This window comes from Lutra lutra, chromosome 7 (assembly GCF_902655055.1).
Source record: "Lutra lutra chromosome 7, mLutLut1.2, whole genome shotgun sequence".
Lineage (NCBI taxonomy): Eukaryota > Metazoa > Chordata > Mammalia > Carnivora > Mustelidae > Lutra > Lutra lutra.
The window spans coordinates 97,834,347-97,857,752 of NC_062284.1; the positions used below are offsets into that span (position 1 = coordinate 97,834,347).

The 23,406-nt window shown below is 43.7% G+C and overlaps 1 pseudogene; it reads left to right on the top strand.

The window, feature by feature from the left end:
* The first annotated feature begins 18,426 nt into the window (after positions 1-18,426).
* Positions 18,427-23,122, top strand: LOC125104517 (uncharacterized; annotated as a pseudogene).
* Positions 23,123-23,406: the final 284 nt, after the last annotated feature.

Below are 23,406 nucleotides of genomic sequence, written 5' to 3' on the forward strand. Positions count from 1 at the left end.
GCAGATTCTTAATGGGGCACTGTCAATATATAACTTGGAAGACCTCAAGTTCTTTTGGTTTTGTAACTAGTCCGGGCTATAATTGTTAATACCACAAAGCAGTAGGTGTGAAAGCATATTTTAAATTTTTTTGGTATTAAACTAAAAAAAAAAGAAAATGTCCATGTTAACTGGTTCATGTTCATGTTAAATATCACTGGCGCTTTCAAAGAATTGTGTACAATTCCAACGAAGGAAACCAACAACAAAACAAAAAGACAACCCACTAAACTGTTTGCCTCCCACTAAATGGGAGAAGATATTTGCAAGTGATATATCAGATAAGTGGTTAATATCAAAAAAAATATAAAGAACTTATACATAAAGAACTTCTATAACTCAACACCAAAAAAAATAAATAAATAAATCCCATTAAAGATGAAAAGACATAGGGGCGCCTGGGTGGCTCAGTGGGTTAAGCCTCTGCCTTCGGCTCAGGTCATGATCTCGGGGTCCTGGGATCGAGTCCCACATCGGGCTCTCTGCTCAGCAGGGAGCCTGTTTCTTCCTCTCTCTCTCTCTGCCTCTCTGCCTACCTGTGATCTCTCTCTGTCAAATAAATAAATAAAATCTTAAAAAAAAAAATGAAAAGACATGAATAGACATTTTTCCAAAGAAGACATACACATGGCCAACAGACAATGAAAAGATGCTCAACATCATTAATCATCAGAGAAATGCAAATCAAAACCACAGTGAGATTTCACGTTATACTTGTCAAAATGGCCAAAATCAAAAACACAAGAAACAACAAGTGTTGGTGAGGATGTGGAGAAAAAGGAATCCTGTACACAGTTGATGAGAATGTAAGCTAGTACGGCCACTGTGGAAAACAGTATAGAGGTTCCTCAAGAAATTAAAAATAGAATTACCATAAAATCCTGTAATTCCACTACTGGATATTTACCCAAAGAAAATGAAAACACTAATTCGAAAAGATATAGGCACCTCTATGATTATTGCAGCATAGCCGAGATATGGAAGTAGCCTAAGTGTCCATTAATAAAGGAAAGAATAAAGAAGATGTGAGATAGAGAGATAGATAGATAGATAGATAGATATACACAAATGGAATATTATTCAGCCATAAAAGAGAATGAAATCTTGCAATTTGCAACAATATGGATGGAGCTAGAGACTATAATACTAAATAAGACTATAAGACTATAATACTAATAAGACTATAATACTGAAATAAGTCAGTCAGAGAAAGACAAATACCATATGATTTCACTCGTGTGGAAATCAAGAAACAAAACAAATGAACAAAGAGAAAAGAGACCCCCCCAAAAAGAAAAAAAAAAACAGATTTAAATACAGAGAACCAACCAATGGTTACAAAACAGGAGATAAGAGGATAGGTGAAAGAAAAGCATTAAGAGTATACTTATCATGATGAGCAGAATACTGTTTACAATTGTTGAATTGCTATACTGTACACCTGAAACTAGTAACACTGTGTTAACTATACTTGAATTTTAAAAATAAATGCCTTTTTAAATATGTGTGATTCCTCACCAGTAAGATCTTTATGAAATTTGGGGAAAGAAATATTTATTTAATCTCATAGTGTTTATCTCATCACCTGTGCAGATAAGAAATTTCTCTCTATTGTTCATGAATACTGTATACACATTGACTAGAAAATATAAATATAAAACACCATATGCTGTTTCTTGGGAACTTCCTTCTGTGGAATGGAACACCCATGAACAAAAATTAAAATCCTCAAAGAGATACCCTCCATACCAAATACAATAGCTTGTTTGCAAACATGGCTGCAATAGCTCCCCTCCCTACCTATGCCCTGGGGATTCCCATTCCACACTGATGTGGCTTGGCCATTTGACGTGCTCTTATCAACAGGATAATAGCAAACATGGTACAAGCAGAGAATCTAAACGAGTTTCCTTTCTTGGCTACTTTTAGGAAACTGCAACCACCACAACACAAGAAGCTCAGGCCAGTCTGTGGATGATGAAAGACACTTAGCCAAGTCAGCTCCCTTCACCCCACAGACATCTAGGCAACTGTCAGACATGTGAGTGAGCTCCATCCTAGAGCTCCCAGCCTAGCCTGGCTAGCCCAAATCAGAACCACCCAATTTACCCACAGATTGTGAGAAATGATCAACGTATCTTGTTTTACACCCCTAAATTTGTGGGTGATTTGTTACAAAACAAAAGCCAACTGAAAGAGAAATGATCCCAGAATTAGAGTGCTAAAGTAACAAAATCTAAAATAGGTAGCATTGCCTTTTCAGCCAGGTAGCAAGCAGAGCCTAGAAAAGAAATAAAAAAAAAAAAGAAAAAAGAAAAAAGTTCAGGCAACTCTAAGAAATAGCAAGCAAACTGTTAGCAGAGCAAAGCCATGAAGAACCTGCTGTATCACAGGCTGGAAAAATGGCACCCCATGTTATTTCATAAAGAAACAATTGGCAAAACTATCATGTATGGTAACTTAGAAGATAGGAAATAAACATAATGAAAGTGTAGAACTTAGCATGATGATTTCCAGGCAAAATGTCAAAAGTGTTCATGGGTAGGGCGGGGGGCGGGGGGGTGCACCTGGGTGGCTCTGTCAGTTGAGCCTCTGACTCTTGGTTTCAGCTCAGACCATGGTCTCAGGGTCATGAGATCGAGCCCCCAGTCAGACTCCATGCTCAGCACAGAGTTTGCTTGGGGATTTCTTCCTCTCCCTGTGTCCCTTCCCCACCTCTCTAAAATAAACAAGTATTTTTTTTTAAAGTGCCAACTGACTCATTTTTATCTGATTATGATAAGATATGAGAAAAAAAGAGCAGAACTAAAGGAAGAGCTGCACCATTTGCAAGCAGAATTCAGAGCTACAGAAAGAAGCCAAAACTTGCTGGATTGGCCAATGCATTTGCTTCTCATTCCCAGCCCCTCAAAGATTCTCAAAGTAAGACACAACCTCAGGACAAGGATCAAACTAAGAAGACTTTGCAAGACCACTCGTTAATATCTCAGAAAGACTCCAGGCAGTGACTAGTGGGCTCTCTCAGCTATGCCAAGTGCTTTCATTAAAGTTATTGTCCCACTGCAGCCTGGCAAGTCTCCCTTAGAAGAAAAAGGCCTAGCTCAGAATGTAAGTGAGATGTCTATTGAATGGAGTAGATCTGAATCAGATTCTAAAAAAAAAAAAAAAAACCAAACCTCACGGATAATTTATATCTGATAAAAGTAATGCCAGCTTGGACTAAAATAGACTGAGACACTTAAAAATGAAGGGAAGTCTCTGGGCCTCCAGCTTCCTAGAAGAAAAAAAGCAGGGTGGAAAATTTACTCACCTGCAAATGCCAGTCATTCCTTATAGACTAGACTACCTAGTGACTAGGGAGCCACTCTTGGGGGGCAGAGCTCAGCCCTAATCATGGACCATCCCCTGATCCCAAAGAGAATTATGTATGGCACATGTGTTTAGCTGGATGTCAGAACTGCTGTGCACTAGCAAGTTCTCTGTGATTCCTGTTTTTTGCCTTTTTGAACTGACATTTTAATGCGGCTTTCCTAGCTCTGTCTCACAAGGGGCTAGATAACCTTGTCTTTTCAGTTCATAGGTCCTTAGACCAAGAAGCTCCCCACACAGGAACCCTCATTGGGACTTGACATAGACCACAAGACCCCTAGACTTCAAGCTTGGTGCCCTTAATTACCACAAGACTTCCGGGGTCCTGAGTTGGGAATATTTTCCATTTAAGAGAAATGTGAATAACTGATGGCCAAAAGGCAGGCTATGGGCTGATTGTAATAGTGGCCACGAATTCTATCCAGCTCAGTATGTTGCTTTGCAATGTGACTGTATGGGTATTCCCATTAAGAGGCCATCTCTTCTTGTCCACTCTGCAAACCTGGGATTGGCCATGTGACTCGCCGGGACACATAGGACATTAGCAAACGTGACACAACAGAGACAAAAAGCATTGCTCACTGGGGCTTTCCTTTTGCTTGCTGAACTTTGAATCCTGAGTCTGGCATGTGAATAAACCCACGAAAGCCTTCTAGAGGATTAGGAGCCACATGGCAGAGAAGTACAGCTAGTCAGACCAGCTGAAAACCTGACAACCAACAGACACACAAGTGGAGCTAACTTAGAACACCCAGCCACCAGCTCCTCCAACAGCTGATTGCAAAAGAACAGCCTGGCTGAGCTCAGTCCTTGTGTCCATCCACTGCATTGTGAGCTAACAAATATGGGTTACTAGACCAATAATTTTGAAGAGTTATTGTGCAACAGAAACTAATTCATTCACCAAACAACCAATGTTTATCGAGCCTTTAAGGAAACGACAGAGGAAAATATAAGATATAATCTCTGTTCTCAAAAAAACTAGCCATTTACATTTAGGAAAAATATCTGAAAGAAAATTAATAATACCTGGTAGAAAGAGAAGCATGTTACCAGTTGAAAAGACACTGGATGCTTTAAAAAAGAGAGAGAGAGAAGGGAGTGTGTAGTCACTGCCTGCCAAAGTGAGGTCCAGGGAGATTTTATAGAGGAGGTGGGTTTTAACTGTTTGAGCCAGAACTTCGGAGGTGAAGAGTGAAGGGATTTACAAAGCAGGGGAGTAGCAGAGATTCAGGGCTCTTTCAAGGACCTCGCTTCGCTGTAAAGGTCAGCAGAACCCTGCCCCATTCTGGGAATTGTAAATGCAACCAGGCTTTTATCTGCCCACCCCTCTTCAAACCACAGCTGAAGACCCCTGGGGTCCACAGTCCTGAGCTCCATAGGCACTCCCAGATGGCACTACTAAGTGAAACCCCCATCAACTTATCCCTGACACCCCTTCTCAGGCTTCACCACTGAACTCCACTCCTACCCATTTCCTGGTACCTAGCTTCAGCCCTGACCCTTACTCCCCACTGATCCTCCCTACTCTCCATGGTCATCCAGACACTCTTGTCTCAGCAGATGTCCCAGTAAGGTTTAGGCTTCTGGCCTCTGAACCCACCCTCCAAGTGCCCTGACTGGGCCTTATGTCCAGACACGCAGCTTTTGGCTTCCTTCTACATGTGAATTAATTCAATTCAACCAGTGACTAAAGGCCCAAGTCCCTGTAGTGCCAAATGATTAAGCAAGAATTCCTGCTTCTGGAAACAAGAGACAAAGTCTGTATGCCATAGAAGCTGTGGTAGATTCTTTGCCAAGATGGCCACAACGATTTTTCCCCTCCCTATAGGCATGCCTCCTTTGGAATGAGACCTTATAGATCCTCTCATCAAGAGGTGGAGTCTATGATTCCAGTCCTTGGATGTTGGCTGACCTGTGACTTCCTCTGACCAAAATAATGCAATAGAAATGACATGGTGTGATTATCTGAGCCATTACGTCAAGAGACCTTGAAGATTCAGCTCTAGCTGTCTTAGAAGGCAGTGTTACCCTGCAAGGAACCTCAGACTAGCCTGCTGGAAGGTACATCTACATACAGCAGAGATGAGCCATTCCAACTGAAACCCCCAGATAACTACAGAGACCCAGGTGACCACAAGACAGACAAGCAGGAGAACCAACCATCTGGTACCATCCCAAATTGCTGGCACATACAACCATGAGCAATTGAAATGACTGGTGCTCTTAAACCACTAAACCACTGTGTATTTGTTACACAGTAGAACTAACTAATACAGAACTATAGAGCAAAAAGAGGTTAATCCCACCTGTGAGAACATTACTTATGCTTTCCACAGATATTGCATGTTTTTAAGGTGTTTATTTACGCAGATGGGTTCTGACTGGTAGGATTTCAGGCTGAATTACCAGGTAAAACAATGGGGGTGAAGGATAACTAACATTAACTAGAAAATTCTTGCCTGGGAACTAGCCTAGGTTGGGGAACAGTTGGCCACTTCCCCTCCACTGCTCCTTCTTCCTCATCTCAAAACCTAGTTCTCCATCCACAGATTATTTTCAAGCACTAATGTATTCACAATGACTCCCATGTCAGGGACAGTCAGATAAGAAAGGACAGGACTAGAATGGAGACTTCCTGTATAGAATACCCACTTGAGGGGCGCCTGGGTGGCTCAGTGGGTTAAGCCGCTGCCTTCGGCTCAGGTCATGATCTCAGGGTCCTGGGATCGAGTCCCGCATCGGGCTCTCTGCTCAGCAGGGAGCCTGCTTCCCTTCCTCTCTCTCTGCCTGCCTCTCTGCCTACTTGTGATCTCTGTCTGTCAAATAAATAAATAAAATCTTTAAAAAAAAAAAATACCCACTTGATGTCCATAAGCGACATAGGCATTGTTTTTGCCAGGTAATAAGACTTGGAATCAAAATATGCTCCTACCCATTCCTGTACCTCCCAAAAAAAGTTTTTCTCTGTCTTCTGCTGAAACTTTGTTTCTATCTTAAGCTCACAAAAAGGAGAGTACCTGCCATCTCCATCAAACAAATACAAAGTGAATATTTAAAAGCTGATGAAGCAAGAAAAAGTCATAATTCTAGTCTTTTCTCCTACCTGGGTTTTAAATAAGCCCATTCTCCGAAAAAGTAACAGAAGACCCACTAGTGAAGATCATTAACACCAGAAATAGTCCTTGAGGAGTGTGCAGGGTAAATTAAAAGCCCAAGATAGGAGCCATACTGTAACATCTAAGAAGGGATCCACACCAGTCTTGATAACCAAAATTAATTGTAGCTGTGCCCCGGCCCCCGAAAGTGCTAGCCATTAATCTGGGATAGCCACCTATAATTTTCCTAAAGAAAGAAAGGATGGAATACCCACAGAGTAAATTCTAGGCAAAGGGAAAATAAATTACTAGCTATGGGTAATTCCCTTTTGCCCTCCAAGGTGGGAGCTTTCTTTGGATTTTCTGAGAAAAGTGTGCAAGCAAAAAGGGGGAGCCAAAGTAGTTACAGGGATAAAAAGATTCAGGAGATGGAGTAGGAATCAGAAGAGAGGTGAAACAAGGCAAAAACTGAGAACATAGATGTTAATGAGGAATTTCAAGGCTGGGAAAATCCTCTTCCCTGTCCCCCTAAAGCCCTCAGTAAACCCACCTTACTGCCTGCTCTTCTGAGTATTGGATTTGGATTGTTTCTGTTGTTGTTGAAATGCCTCAAAAAGGATATGGAGCAAGGCATGGGCTCCCCCAAAGAGACACAGTTACATTTGGGTTATTCCAATTAGGATTTTACCCATAAGTCCTTCTCTAGTCTCCTGTAACTCTGGATTAAATCAGAAATAGATCCCAATCATCTGAATTCTATCTCCTTTGCTTTTCCACTGGCCTCCTAAGGTAGGAAAGCAGGTGAGGCTCCTCTTCCAGAGCAGGGGCTCACCCTTCTTACTTCATCAGAGGGCAGAATGAAAATAGCAAAGGAGAGTAATTCAAAAAGAAAGTGAACAGAAGGAAAAAGGAAGAAAGAACTTTACACCTCTTCACACCTTCTTTCTGCCACTTATTTGTAGTGATATCTTCATCAAAAACCTAGCCTCCATCTAAATCTGGATCTTCTTGAAATTCTCTGTCCTGTTCCATTGGGTCTACTTCTCTGTTCGTGCACCAAAATCTTACTGTTTTTATTATTCTGGCTTTGCAATATGTTTTCATTTCTAATTGGGTGAATCCCTCTCCAATTTTCCTCCTTTTCAAAGTAGACCTCGCTTTTCTTGGACTTTTATTCATTCTTCCACATAAATTTATTCTAAAATTGAAGTTACATTATGCTCTATTCCTCTATGAAGCATGTGATGTCCTAAGTAAACTTTTTTTCCAGAAGGGAATAATACCCTGGGCAGAAAATTCAGGTGGTTAAATCAGAACTGTGAAAGCTTGGCTACCTCCCAAAAAAGAAGCAATAGAATTACTTTTATGAACCTGAAAATCCAATTCTAGAGTTGGTGAGTCCACCAACATACAGCTGCTCCAAGAGATCATTCATGAACAGCTTTCCCCTTGCCTAATTTTACTGCAGTTCCTAGAATTTTGAAATCCTCAGGGACCATGAGGTCTGAAAGAGAGATTAATACCAAGTCCCCATCAGGCCAGCTCCGTGGTGGCAACACATGTTTTTGACTTGATTACCCACCATCATAGAAGGCAGTATTAATGGGCTTAATCCCAAACATTTGGGTATGTTAGATGCAACATGTGTGAGATGAATTTTAACTGCTTTTAGAGCAATTTTTTTCCTCCTAATTCTGTATTTCTCAAGGGGGTTTAAAGTATGTTTCCTTTTCCAAACACATACCAGGAAGTCCATGGGGAAAAATTACCTGAGTTCAAATTTAAGAGTAAAATTGTCCTTCAGGGCTAGTGTCCAAACTCTATAAAGAACTTATCAAACTCAACACCCAAAGAACAATTGATCTAATCAAGAAATGGGCAAAAGACATGAACAGACATTTCTCCAAGGAAGACATACAATGGCTAACAGACTCATGAAAAAAATGTTCAACACTACTCACCATCGGGGAAATATAAATCAAAACCACAATGGCTCAGTCAGAAAAGCTAAAATTAACAGGTCAAGAAACAACAGATGTTGACAAGGATAAGGAAAAATGGGAACCCTCCTACACTGTTGGTGGGAATGCAAGCTGGTGCAACTACTCTGGAAAACAGTGTGGAGGTTCCTCAAAAAGTTGAAAATAGGACTACCATCTGACCCAGCAATTGCACTACTGGGTATTTACCCCAAAGACACAAATGTAGTGATCTGAAGGGGCACCTGCATCCCAATGTTTATAGCAGCAGTGTCCACAATAGCCAAACTATGGAAAGAGCTCAGATGTCCATCAACAGATGAATAGATAAAGATGTGTTATATATATACACAATGGAATAGTGTTCAGTCATCAAAAAGAATGAAATCTTGCCATTTGCAATGACATGGATGGAACTATAGAGTATTATGCTAAGTGAAATAAGTCAATCAGAGACAGACAATTATCATATGATCTCATTGATATGTGTTTGTTTAAGAAACAAAACAGAGGATCACAGGGGAAGAGAGGAAAAAATAAAACAAGACAAAACCAGAGAGGGAGACAAACCAACCATAAAAGACTCTCAATCATAGGAAACAAACTGAGGGTTTCTGGAGGGGAGGAAGCTGGGGGGATGGGGTTACTGGGTGATGGAGTTTAAGAAGGGCACGTGATGCAATGAACACTGAGTATTATATAAGACTGATAAATCACTGACCTCTACCTCTAAAACCAATAATATACTATATGTTAGTTAATTAAATTTTAATTTTAAAAATGGAAAAAAAGTTCCCTTCACACTTCCAAATTCAAGATAGTTACTTGAGTTCACAGATGGACCTCTCATTCCCTAGATTCCATTAAAGGGGCCAAGGAAATCTGAAAACTAAAACCAAAACTAAAACCCCTGTAGCAGAGCTGGAACACAGGGAAGTCTGCTGACAAAGAGTTAAAATGGAATTTCTGAAATATGCAGCAGAATAGGATCAAACTGAAATGTAAGTCCATCAGTACAGAAGAGCCAACCCCTTCCACAGACAAAGGAGGCCCCCTGAGGAGAAATGAGTCAATTTCTTCAACAAACCCTGGTAGGGACTTAGGAATCAAGAACTCACTTAGGAATCAAGAACCAGAGTTATGAGTCCTCTACTGGAGCATTTCTTCCTCTCTCTTTGTCCCACCCCCCTTCTCTCCTCCAGTTGTTACTGTCACTTAATTATTTATTCAACAAACATTTGTTAAGCACCTCCTCTGCAGGAGGCCCTATCCTAAGCACCGAGAATACAGTGATGAACAAGGCAGACAAGGTTCAGGCTCTCATGGAGCAAATATTCTAATAGGGAGACAGACAATAAAAATACCAGAAAACACCATATAATAATAAAAGCTCTGAATGAAATAAAACAGCGATTGGGTAGAAATTATCGTGAGACTTCTTTAAATTAGCTGGTCAAGGAAGACTTCTCTGAAGAAGTGATCTTTTAACTGAATATCAAGAAGTCAACTACGCAGAGGTCAGAGGATAGCATTCTAGACAGAGGAAACAGGTGGTACAAAGGCCCTGTGGCACAAACCAACATGGCACCTATGCTGTCTCAGCTAGACACTGCTTCTTCCAGCACATGCTCCCAACACACTGTATGTGTTTTCAAAGCTCCCTGTCCTCCCTTACTTCAGCATCATCACACTCTAGCCCAATGGTTTGCTGACTTGCCCAGCGCCTCCTCTGGCAACTACCCTATGATAGTGACCATGTCATACTTTTGGCAAGCAGTAATGTCTAGATGCAGAAGATAACCAATCAATGTAATGTAGTGAGTTAGCTAATCAATACTCAAATGCAGTTCTGATTCCTTCCACTGCAACATGTCACCTCTCTAATAAGTGAGGACTATTATCAGAGAACATATTTTCCTTCTGTTTCCTTCTTTCATCTTAGAATTTCTATCAGCTCATCTCTGCCTAATAATTAAATTTTTGTCCTCCTTATTAAGCTTTTGTATTTTGTTGCAAACAATGGTTAGAGAGATGTTGCCCAGTCTACTTTCACTTTTAAATTATCAACAAATAATCTCTCTCGTTTTCTTAATTTTCCCCTATCCTCACCTCTGTAAACAGCCGCCAAAAATACCTCTATATACTAGTTCTTCCAGGTCAATGACATCTTTCCCTAATGCCTCTTTCTGGTTTTTTCCCATCTTTCAATAAAGCCCAATTTCTGACTTTATTATCATGATTAGTCTGATTTTTAAATCCCCAGTTCCTTTCCTCATATAATCACACCTTCATCATTCCACTCTGCCAGCAACTGCCTGTGTGTTCACTTTACCCTTGGTACACTAAATTCAAATTCATTCACTCTGTAGTCCCCAGACTAAGTAATGCCACATTCAAACACAGCAACCAGAGTGCTCCCAGTTGTCTCTGCAGTAAACACTGCAATCAAGCCATTTGATTTTACTTTCCCATGTTCCTAAGCTCATAACTCTCCTCTGCATATACAAGAGTCTAATAAAAGAGGAAAATTTGCAATGCCTATTGCACAGACACTCAGGAATGAGCAAGGGCAGGTATCACTCAGCAGTTCCACAGTGTGCACTGTCTGGTGCCTTCTGTTTCCACGGACCTCCACACACATTATCTCATTTGACTTTCATGGCAGTGTGTGGTGCATCTAAATGGTACTATTCATGATCTCTACGTAAAAATAAGAAAAAAAAACCTATGAAGCTCAGAAAGGTTACGAGAATGGCCAAATACAGCTCACATTTGGACACATTTATTCAACAAACAATTCATTAATGCCTACTATATGCCAGGCCCTAGTCTAAGAGCTCTATATAATAGCATTGAACGAGCTAAAAAAACATCCCCACTCTCAGGACACTTACATTCTAGTGGAGACAGACACGTTATTTTAGAGTAGTCAATTCATCAACAAGATATTTTCTCATTCTAAGTGCTATTTTTATTTTTTTATTTTTTTTTTAAAGATTTTATTTATTTATTTGACAGAGAGATCACAAGCAGGCAGAGAGGCAAGCAGAGAGAGAGAGGAGGAAGCAGGCTCCCTGCTGAGCAGAGAGCCCGATGCGGGGCTCGATCCCAGGACTCCGAGATCATGACCTGAGCCGAAGGCAGCGGCTTAACCCACTGAGCCACCCAGGCGCCCCTAAGTGCTATTTTTAAATAGATATACTATGGTAGAATGCATGGGCAGGAGTTGCAAGGATGGTGCTACTTGAGATTGGGTAGTCAGAGAAGACCTCACAGACATGGTGAGCTGAGACTCAGATGAAGACGAGCCAGCCATGTGAAGATATGGGAGAAGAGAATTGCATGCATGGGGAGAACAAGCATATAGGCCTGGCCAGGAGGTGGGAAAGAGCTTAGTGTTTGAGTGATAGCAAGAAGAGACTGATTCAGGAACCAATAAATAAAAAATTGATGACACCTGTGATTCTGTAGGTCTTTTCTTCATGATCACAAGATGGCTGTGGTGGTTCCAGACCTTGGGTCCACAGTCATGGCAGAAAGAATGGGAAAGGGTGAGGTCCCTCAATCAACTTTTAACAAGAAATGGGGAAGGAAAAAGAAAGAAGAAAAAAAAAAAACCTTCTCTAAAAAAATTCAATTTACTGTTATTGGCCTGAAGTAGTTCATAAACACCACCTACCCATCCATCTAGCAGTAAAGTAGGCTGGGAAAGGAGGGACTTGTCATAATTGGCCTGGATTAGTCTTGTTTCATCACCTGGGGATATTGACACCCCCCAAAAAATCAAAAAATTCTGTTGGTAAGAAGGGGAGGAAAGGAAAATTAGGTAGGCCATAATAATGACTGCCATTAGAAGGGGTCAAATAACACTGGGCTTTATAAACCATGGCAAAAGCCTAGATTGTTTCTAAATGCAACGTTAAGTCCTGAAATATATAAGTAAAAGTGTGACATGATCTTATTTACATCTTTAAGAAATGATTGTGGTTGCCATGTGGAAAATGAATTACAGAAGGCGAGAGTTTACTTGGACAAGTTTACAAGGACAGTTTACTTGCAATAGAACAGGGAAGAGATGATAGTAGCTTAACTAGGATAGCAGCAGTAAAGATATAGAGAGGTGAATGGACTCAAAACATATTTTTGTAACTTTTGCTGGGACGACTTGCTGGCATACAGATGGGGGTCAAGGCAGGAAAGAAATAAACCAAAAGCTATGGTCTGAACCTCTTAGATCCATTATAAAAGCATTTATAAAGAAGAGACTCTGAGAAATAGGCTCAGAGAGAAAAAGAAAAAAAAAAAAAACAAGGGCTGTACTTTAGCTAAGCTATCTATTAGACATCCAAGTAGCCATCCCAGACCACACTGAGGTGGACGCTGTGGTGTGCTGCCTTGTTCCCTTGTCAAGATCAAGTTATAAATTCCCTCAGCTGCCAGGAGTGATGGCTGCTGGTAGCTCATAGTTCTGAGTTCCTCCCTGGACATTGCCCATGGCCCAGGGAAATGGTCCCCTCCAAGCTTATACCTTCTCCTTGAGTGGCCCACATCCAACAATTGGTTGACGCAGGGGTGCAATGACTTAGCTCCCTTGCCTCCATTTGTAACTACTCCAAACGGCCATTTGTTCCAGATGTCCCCTCTGAGATTGGCCAAGCCCTCTGCTGTGACGACGTTGTATCTTGTCTTCTCTCTCCGCCCAGACTTGCTTCCTTCTCTTCCCTCACAGGTAGTGTTTCTAAGACCACTTCCCAGTGAACTTTCTGCATATAAATCTCTTTCTCAGAATCTGTTTCCCAGGAAACCTGAGCAAAGACACTTGGTGCCAGGAGCAACTGAGAAAGCAAAATCTAAAAATGGGACTTGAAGCTTGTCCACCTGCAGACTGACTACCAATAAAGATTCCATCTCTGCCCCTGGCATTCGGTAGGAGTGCAATTGTTAAAATCTTCGCCGGTAGTGAATGAGGATGGGATACTGGTGGAAGGAAATGCACTGACAGGTGTAACATTTCATTTGAGAAGCAGTAATTTTAAGGGCAATTGAATCAGATGGTTATTGCTGGGTGCTACTAATATAACAGGGGAAGACCGGTGAAAAGCTGAGGGTGATCAATCACTAATTCAATGTGAATTATGAAAATCAAAGGTCCTGGGTAATAGCATATAAAAATATTTTCATCTCCTGGAGCCAAAAGATATAAAAATCTAAGAATTAGTCTCAGGACCTAATTATAAGGAGAGAAGAGGTCAAGTTGAAGTCTCAACCATGTCAAGTCTAGTTGTCAAGATTAGAGATCTGGCTGGGAAGATTCATAAAAACTGGGATGTAGACAGCTAGGCTAATGTACTTTAAAACCTTAAAACCCAAACCACCCCCTACAGAAGTGTCCCATTTCCCTGTATTGGAGATTAGAACTTATCCCTTGCTTGTAATCAATACAGAAATCTCTACCTTGCAAGAGAGCATGAGCCCACTCTCCATAATCTACATGTAGCACCTCCCTTCCTCATCAGTAACTAAGACCAGTAACTAAGAACGAGTCAAAATATAACCTAGCCAGAAAATACTGGGCCTATTAGAAGGAAAATCACAATATCCTGAAGAAGCTACAGGAACTAGTCAACACTTACCAGCAAGAGCCGGGAGCATATGTATGGGGCCAGATCCAGAGGGAACTTGACTGGGAGAGATTGGGGGATGAAACATAAATTTGTAAATGGGATATAGGATTTAACACCCTTGCAAGGGCCCCAGGAGATTGGGACAAGCCTGCTGCTGATCTAGCTCTTGGACGCTGGAAAAATTGATGGCTCAGACTAAGTGACGCAGAAATGCTATAATTGCTATAGTAGATGATAGGAAAGGGATCAAAAGACTCAGAGGAGTGGATATACTATTAAGATGAACAGAGAACGATGGCTGATAGAACAATGTCCACAGGGACAAAGCAGATAACAGACAATGAGGGTATTTCTCATCTATGAATTTTTTTCTAAATCAAGAACAGAGGATGACAGAAACTTCCTTATTCAAAAGTTACGATCACTTGTCCAATTTCTGGACATGAGCCTGTTTTTCAATCTCAGAACCCACTGACTGAAGGAGAGACTAAGTCCCCAGGAGGAAAGACCTTGAAACACTATTGTGAATGAATATGGCGATAATTATCCTAGACTGTTGCCAAATAGACCAATGATCATTTACTTGGGTAACCATACATTGGGTAAAAGGAAATACCAAGACATTTGAGGACTACTGGACACAAGCTCAAAGTTGACATTGACGCTTAGAGACCAGAAATTTCATAATGGCCTTACTGTTAGAACAGCAATGAAAAGGGGTCAGATCATCAATGACTTTATTCCAGGTCTACCTCGCAATGAATTCATTGGACCCAGGAACCTACCCAGTGGTCATTTCTCTGGTCACCCCCAACACATAAACATAATGGTTGACAGAACCCCCAGATACATTGTTTTGTTTGGGGGGGAGGGGCCTCTGGGGTGAGAGCTGTCATAATGTGGGAGGTCAAGTGAGACCTTCTGAGCTACACTCCCCAAATTGGTTAAGATAGTAAAATGAAAATAAGTAGCATAGTGTGGAAGGAATGGGGAAGATCTAGTGTACCCTAAAGGAAGCAGGGGTCATCACTTTCATCATGTGCCCAGTATTCATTAGTCAGCCTTTACAAGAACTGAATGAATCATGGAGGATACAGTAGTGGACTACTGTAAACTCAACCAAAGTCAACTGTGGCCCTAGTTGCAGCTTGTTGCATCAGACACAGTATCATTTTTGGAGCAGATCAACAAGACCTCAAGTACCTTATACAGGAATCAAGCCAATGCAAATTTTTTCCATCTCTACTGAGAAGGATCAGAAACATTTTGTACTTACATGGCGTGGACAATAGTATAACTTTATCATCTTGCCTCAGAGCTAAGCTAATTCCCACTCTCAGTCATGATAGAGTCAAAGAGTCTTTCCCATCTAGGCATGATGTTCAAAACATCCCATTAGTCCACTATTCAGTACTAGCATGTTAATTTTATCAGATGAGCAAAAAGTGAGTGGTCTATGACATTGGATCCATCCATGCTAGAGGGGGCAGGGAACCATCATGACTGGAATTAATACTTATTCTAAGTATGGGCTTCCCACTGCCACCTGCAGGACCTTAGCCAGCACCCCTGTTTGAGCATAGGTAGCATATATAAGGGACACACAGAGTGAATCACTGACATGACGAGATCCCACACTCTATCTCATTGAGCCAAAGAGCCTACTTCACAGTATATCATATACTGCTGTGTCTTAGAAGCTGCCGGCATTACAGAGCAATGAAATTGGCCATTGAAAACACAGCTGAAGTATCAGCTTTGAGATAACATGGGGTGCCATCCTCAAGGAGCACTCAAATCAACCACAATTATATGATGCTATTTCCCCAACAGGTAGAAAGTAAAAAGTATGAAACTCAAAGGGAAGAAGTAGGAGTGACCCTCTCACCATAACTTCCAGGAACCCTTTGTGAATTTGTGCTTCCCAGGCCTGGAACTCTGGCTTCCATAGATTTGAGGGAGAATACTTCCACCAGAGGACACAGAAAAAGTTACATTAACCTGTAAGCTACAGCTGCCACTCAGTTTCTTTAGGTTCCTCCTGCTGAAAGACCAGCAGGCAAGGAAAGGAATCAGTCATCCCAACAGGGCTGATTAACCCTTGTTTGACCAGATGAGCAGAGTGAGGTCTGGGTGCTGGAGGACAACAGGGACAAGGAAGAATTTGTTTAGCACCTAGGTGGTCCACTGAGGTCTTTGGGTCCTCTCTTAATCATTTTTGACAGGAAATGAACAAATACAGCCACCATGACCTGAGAAGGGCTGGTGACCAGGGCTCAGACTCCCTAGGGATGAAGGTCTAGGTCACCCCACCAGGTCAGCCATCTACACCAGCAAAAACATTGAGCATGAGAGGAACCTAGACAGAGATGATGGTACCAGTAGCCACCCTGAGACCCAGGGCAGCAAGAGAGGTTGTAGCTTATGTCACTGGCCTTTCATTTGTCGGTTTCCCAAAGAAACTAGAGAGAATCTCGAAAGAACTGAGCTCAGAAGGAGAAAATGTATTATATGAAGCAAGAGGATGCAAGTGGCATGGGATGTGGAATATGATGGGTGTGGAGGCCGAGAAATTAAGGCCATCCCACCCCAGGTTTAGCTTTAGCATAAGTACAGCCATCTTAGCTCCGGCAGCCATCTCAGACCCCTGTGCCCAGGGGATGAACTTTCCCCTATTTTGCTTTAGTAAGCCCCACCCTGCTTTGGTTCCAGAAACCCACAAATACCCCTGCCTTAACTAAGCTCAGGGTCCAAGTCCCTACTCCACTGTGTCGGGTATACTTGGGCCCAAGCTTAAGCTTGATGAATAAACCCTCGTGTGATTGTATGGGTGCTTGGCTCCTTGGTGATCCCTCAGATGCAAAAACTTGGGCATAACATTTGGAACATCTCAGTGGGATCTGAAAGACCCCCAGGACTCCGATCCCGAGGGTCCTGTGCCAGCTGGTGAGTGCACTCATTTTTGTATCCATTTGCACGCATACTTTGGGAGCTCCACTCTGCATTTTTTTTTTTTTTTATATTTCAGATATTAGTTTTATTAAATACTAAATATATAAAAAATGACTTTGTTGGAAAATTGTTAACTCAAAAACCTTGGCTTTGGGGCTTAAGAATGCTTAGTGGATTAATGGCTAAAATTTTGAGCTATGAATTTGGGCGTTGACCTCCATTCCTTGGTAGTGGACTTTTTTTTTTTTTTTTTTTTTTTTAATTTTTTTTTATTTTTTCAGCATAACAGTATTCATTATTTTTGCACCACACCCAGTGCTCCATGCAATCTGTGCCCTCCACAATACCCACCACCTGGTGCCCCCATGCATTTTTTTTTTTTAACCTGTAGGAATTCCAGTCTGAGTATCTGGAATCAACATTGGCTCAAGCAGACGCATGGCGGGCCATTGACCCTGGGGTCTTGGGAGACGTCCCTCTGGCCCTATCTGGAGGCACGGCTGCTGTTGCACTCGGGCCCAGAGGACAAGGTCCTCATCTGTGAAGAGAGCCAGCTGCTGGTACAGCCAGATTCTCCCTTAACTTCCTTCCAGTTTTGTCTTCACGGTCATGCCAGATCGTTTGTCTTTGTGAGTGTGTTCTTGTTAATTGTTGTAAGTGTATTTGTCTTGCTGTGGACTGAGGATGTGATGGGACAGACACAGACAACTCCTCTGTCTCTGATGATTGACCACTTCTCGGATGTCAGGGAAAGAGCTCATAACCTGAGCCCTGACATATGAAAGGGAAAGTTTCAGACTTTCTGCATGTCTGAATGGCCATCCCTTAATATTGGATGGCCCCGGGAGGGAACTTTTCAACTACCTATTATCTTAGAGGTTAAGGCCATCATTTTCAGAGAAAACCACACGGCTACCCTGACCAAATACCTTACCATCCTGGTCTGGCAAGACATGATCAAAAATCTTCCCTCCTGGCTTAAACCTTTTCTTCCTCCCAAAGCAGGACCTGCATCCAAGGCTTTAGCCCTGAGGAACCCAACTCCTAGGTCCAACAAAAAGACAGAGTTCGAACCAAAGACTCCGCTTTACCCTGTCCTTCAGGACACCTCCACAGAGGATCTGATTTTTCCACTACCCTACGAGGTCCCCCTTTCCCCCCAATCTGCCCCCTCAGCGGAAGCATCAGGACCTGCCAAGGGAGTGCGCCCCCCCCCAGATGGAGGGGCCCCCATGCATGGGCCAGCGGCAGGGACACGTGGATGGACCCATCGGGTAGCCCCAGCCCCAACCTGGGATCAGCCGATTCCACTGTCCTTCCCCTCCGTGCCATGGGACCCCCTGCAATGAAACAGGGGGACAGCCAATGTTATATTGGCCATTTTCTACCAGCGATTTATACAACTGGAAAACCCAAAATGCAAAGTTCTCCGATAACCCAAAAGATCTTATCGATCTTTTGGATACTGTTCTTTTCAGCCATCGCCCGCCTGGGATGACTGTCAGCAGCTCTTACAGGTTCTCTTTACCACTGAGGGAAGAGAGCGAATCCAGGTGGAAGCCCGAAAGTCCATCCTGGGTAACGACAGACAGCCAACCCAGAACCCCGACCTCATAAGTGCAACTTTCCCCTTGTCTCGCCCCGCCTGGGACTACAACTCAGCAGAAGGTAAGGAGAGGCTCCGGGTCTAACGCCAGACTCTAATGGCAGGTCTCAAGGCTGCAGCCCACAAGCCTACCAATCTGGCCAAGGTATGTGATGTAAGACAGGGTAAAGATGAGAGTCCGGGGGCATTTCTAGAAAGGATCATAGAGGTGTTCAGACAATACACCCCTATGAATCCAGAGGTCCCAGAGACCAAAGCTGCCATTGTTATGGCCTTTGTTAATCAAGCTGCTCCGGACATTAAAAGAAAACTGCAGAGGATAGAAAGACTGGGAGAGAAGAGCCTACAGGATCTGCTGGTGGTGGCAGAAAGAGTCTACAATAACAGAGAGACTCAGGAGGAGCAACAAGCTAAGATAAGTGACCATCAGACCCAGAACCTGGCTAAGATCCTACTGGCCGCAACCATGGGTGACCCACATGAGAAACAAAGACGTGTCAAGAAGTTGGCTTCAGGAGCAGGTAAGGAGGATGGCCCCCACCGAGAATGCCCCAAACTGAATATAGACCAGTGTGCTTGTTGCAAGGAAAAAGGCCACTGGGTGAAGGATTGCCCTAATAAAAACCAGTGTGCCTATTGCAGGGGAAAAGGCCACTGGGTAAAGGAGTGCCCCAGCAAAAAATCCAAAGGCCTCCACTACCATCTTGGAGGTTGAAGATTTAGATGATTGGGGTGTTGGGGTTTCGCACCCCTCCCCAAGCCCAGGGTAACCCTTAAAGTGGAGGGGCAACCGATTAAATTCCTAGTAGACACCGGGGCACAACACTCTGTCTTACTACAACCTCAAGGGAAGTTGGCAAATAAGACCTCATGGGTGCAGGGGGCTACAGGCACTAAACAATATTCAAGGACTACCCGAAGAACAGTGGATCTCGGCATGGGCCAGGTATCCCACTCTTTCATTGTTATTCCTGAGTGCCCATACCCCTTGTTAGGCCGAGACCTACTCACCAAGATGGGAGCCCAAATTAGTTCCACCCTAAAGGGGCAGAGGTGCTGGATAAAGAGGGGCACCCGATCCAGGCGCTTGTCTTAAATCTTGAGGACGAATATCATCTTCACCAAACGCCCCTAGCACCAATGATCGACATTTACCACTGGTTGCAGAAGTTTCCCCAACCATGGGCAGAAACTGGGGGAATGGAACTGGCCCAACATCGGCTAACTATATACATTGAACTAAAGCCAGAAGCAGATCCGGTCAGGGTCCTCCAATACCCCATGCCTCTCACAGCTCAGAAGGGGATCACCCCACACATCTGACGGCTGCTAGACTGAGGCATACTGCGGCCTTGTCAGTCAGCATGGAACACTCCCCTGCAGCCGGTGCGAAAGCCACACTCTAATGATTATAGACTGGTCCAGGACTTGAGGGAAGTTAACCGACGGGTGATGGACATACACCCTACAGTCCCAAACCCCTACACTCTCCTCTCCACCTTGCCCCCAGAAAAACCTTGGTATACAGTGCTAGACCTAAAAGATGCCTTTTTCAGCTTGCCCTTGGCCCCAAAGGGCGAAGATGTCTTCGCTTTTGAATGGGTGGACCCGGAGAAGGGCATCCATGACCAACTCACCTGGACTCGACTGCCACAAGGATTCAAGAATTCACCTACCATCTTCAACGAGGCACTGCACGAACTTAGGTGAGTTCCTTGCCAAGCCCCCTAAACTGACTCTATTATAATATGTAGATGATATCCTGTTGGCAGCAGAAGACCAGGAAACATGCCTACAAGTCACCAAGGGTCTGCTCCAAGCGATAGCAACTCTGGGATACCAGGCTTCAGCTAAAGAGGCCCAGATCTGCAGAACGGAGGTGAGCTACCTGGGGTACAAATTAAGAGATGGACAAAGATGGTTAATGGATGCACGAGAGGAGACCGTTATGAGAATCCCATAGCCTCAAAACGTCCGCCAGGTACATGAATTCCTAGGGTCGGGGGGTTCTGCCGATTGTGAATCCCTGGTTTTGCTGAAATGACTAGGCCCCTTTACGAGGCCACGAAACAAAAACAGGACTTTGTATGGACTGAGGCCATGAACAAAGCCTTTAATGATCTTAAACAAGCCTTACTTTCAGCCCCGGCACTCGGGATGCCTGATCTGACTAAGCCCTTCCACCTTTACGTGGATGAAAAGAAAGGGGTGGCAAAGGGAGTCCTAATTCAATAAATGGGCCCCTGGAAGAGACCAGTAGCCTACCTCTCAAAGAAATTAGATGCTGTGGCCACTGGATGGCCTCCGTGCTTGAAAATTATTGCTGCAGTGGCCACCATGGTCAAGGATGCAGATAAGCTGGCTATGGGGCAGGAACTATACATCATAACCCCACATGCCATTGCAGGGGTACTCAAACAACCCCTGGACAGATGGATCAGCAATGCCCGCTTGACCCATTACCAGGGCTTGCTTTTAAACCCTACCAGAATTTTGTTCCAGGCACCAACAGCCCTAAACCCGGCAATGCTGCTCCCTAACCCTGACTGGGAATCCCCCGCTACATGATTGTCAAGAAATCCTGGCTCAGGAGCACGGAGTCAGAGCCGATCTCCAGGACTGACCACTGCAGAATGCAGATGACACCTGGTATACAGACGGCAGCAGCTTTATCCGGGAAGGAATCAGGTATGCGGGGGCAGCTGTAACCACAGAGACAGAGACCGTCTGGGCGGAACCACTAGCGGCTGGGACATCTGCCCAATGTGCAGAACTGATTATGCTGACCAAGGCACTAACCATGCGATCAGGCAAGTGGATAAATATCTTCACTGATAGCAGGTATGCCTTTGCCACAGCCCACATCTATGGAGCCATTTATAGAGAAAGAGGGCTCTTAACAGCAGAAGGAAAGACTTTTAAAAACAAGGCAGAAATCCATGAGCTCCTAAGGGCCCTCTGGCTGCCTAAGGCACTAGCCATTATCCATTGTCGGGGACACCAAAAAGCAGACACGCCACTGGCTGACTTAAAGGCAAAAGAGGCAGCCCTCTCGGTGGACCATGTCTTAGTGACCACACCGCCTGATCTGGGAGCACCGAGCTTGCCAGACAGCCCCAACTACACTGACGCAGACTTACAATGGATTAGGCGTCTGCCCATGACACAATGCTTACATGGCTGGTGGAGAGCTGCAGATGGCAGCATAATCCTACCAGAGGAACTGGGACGGCGAGTCCTATCCAAAATGCATAAAAGTACCCACATGGGAACAAAGAAAATGGAAGACTTGATGTGACATGCAAAGATCACCATCAAAGACTCCCAATCAAAAATCAAACAGATTGTGGCAAGCTGCCACGCATGTCAATTAACTAATGCCACTGCCCATGAATCTAACCCTGGGTACCCGGCTCCGGGGGGACCGCTCAGGAGCCTACTGGGAAGTGGACTTCACAGAGGTAAAACCTGGAAAATACGGATATAGGTACTTGCTAGTGTTTGTAGATACTTTTTCAGGATGGACAAAGGCATTTCCCACCAAACATGAAACAGCACAAACCATGACCAAGAAACTACTGGAAAACATCTTACCGAGGTATGATTTTCCTGTTAAGATTGGATCAGACAATGGGCCAGGATTCATCTCTAAGGTAACACAGGGAGTGGCACTGATACTTGGGGCAGATTGGAAATTACATTGTGCATATAGGCCCCAAAGCTCAGGACAGGTAGAGAGGATGAACAGAACATTAAAGGAGACCTTAACTAAATTAGCCCTAAAGACTGGTGGGTGTGGGCGCCTGGGTGGCTCAGTGGGTTAAGACCTCTGCCTTCAGCTCAGGTCATGATCCCAGGTCCTGGGATCGAGCCCCGCATCGGGCTCTCTGCTCAGCAGGGAGCCTGCTTCCTCCCCTTCTCTCCCTGTCTGCCTCTCTGCCTACTTGTGATCTCTCTCTCTCTCTCTCTGTCAAATAAATAAAATCTTTAAAAAAAAATAAAAAAATAAAAATAAAAAGACTAGTGGGTGACTCTCCTCCCCTTCGCCCTCTACAGGGTACAAAACTCCCCACATAAGATGGGACTTACCCCCTACAAGATCATGTTCAGTATTCCTCCACCTATTATTCCCAATTTAAAACCTGAGGTACTTGCTGAGTTTGATGATCACCAACTCCTTTGTTACAACGAACCCATTAACTGTTGTGGCCTAAGCTGAGGGACCTCTACGAGACTGGGCCACCCCCGGACCCCGATAGATATCAGCCGGGTGACCAGGTGTACCTCCGGAGATAACAACACCAGACACTTCAACCACACTGGAAAGAACCCTACATCGTGATCCTGACCACTCCCACCACTCTCAAGGTCGACGGGATTACTCCCTGGGTCCACTACATCCACGTCCCGCCAGCTGACCCACACGCCATTCTCAAAGACTTTGTCCCAGAATAGAAATGTCAGCCAGACAAGGACAATCCCCTAAAGCTAAGACTGCGCTGTTCTCACTTACCCCACTAATGTTGCTTACTTTTGTCAAAGACAGAGTCAGTACAGTTCAGTTCATGGTACTCAGACAGCACTACCAACCACCGGACCTTGTTGCTGAGACCAGCCTCAACCCGTGATTGGGTCCTTCCTTAGGTTTCTCTGAGAGGGGGAAATGTGGAGGCTGAGAAATTAAGACCATCCCACCTCAGGTTTAGCTTTAGCATAAGTACAGCCATCTTAGCTCAGCC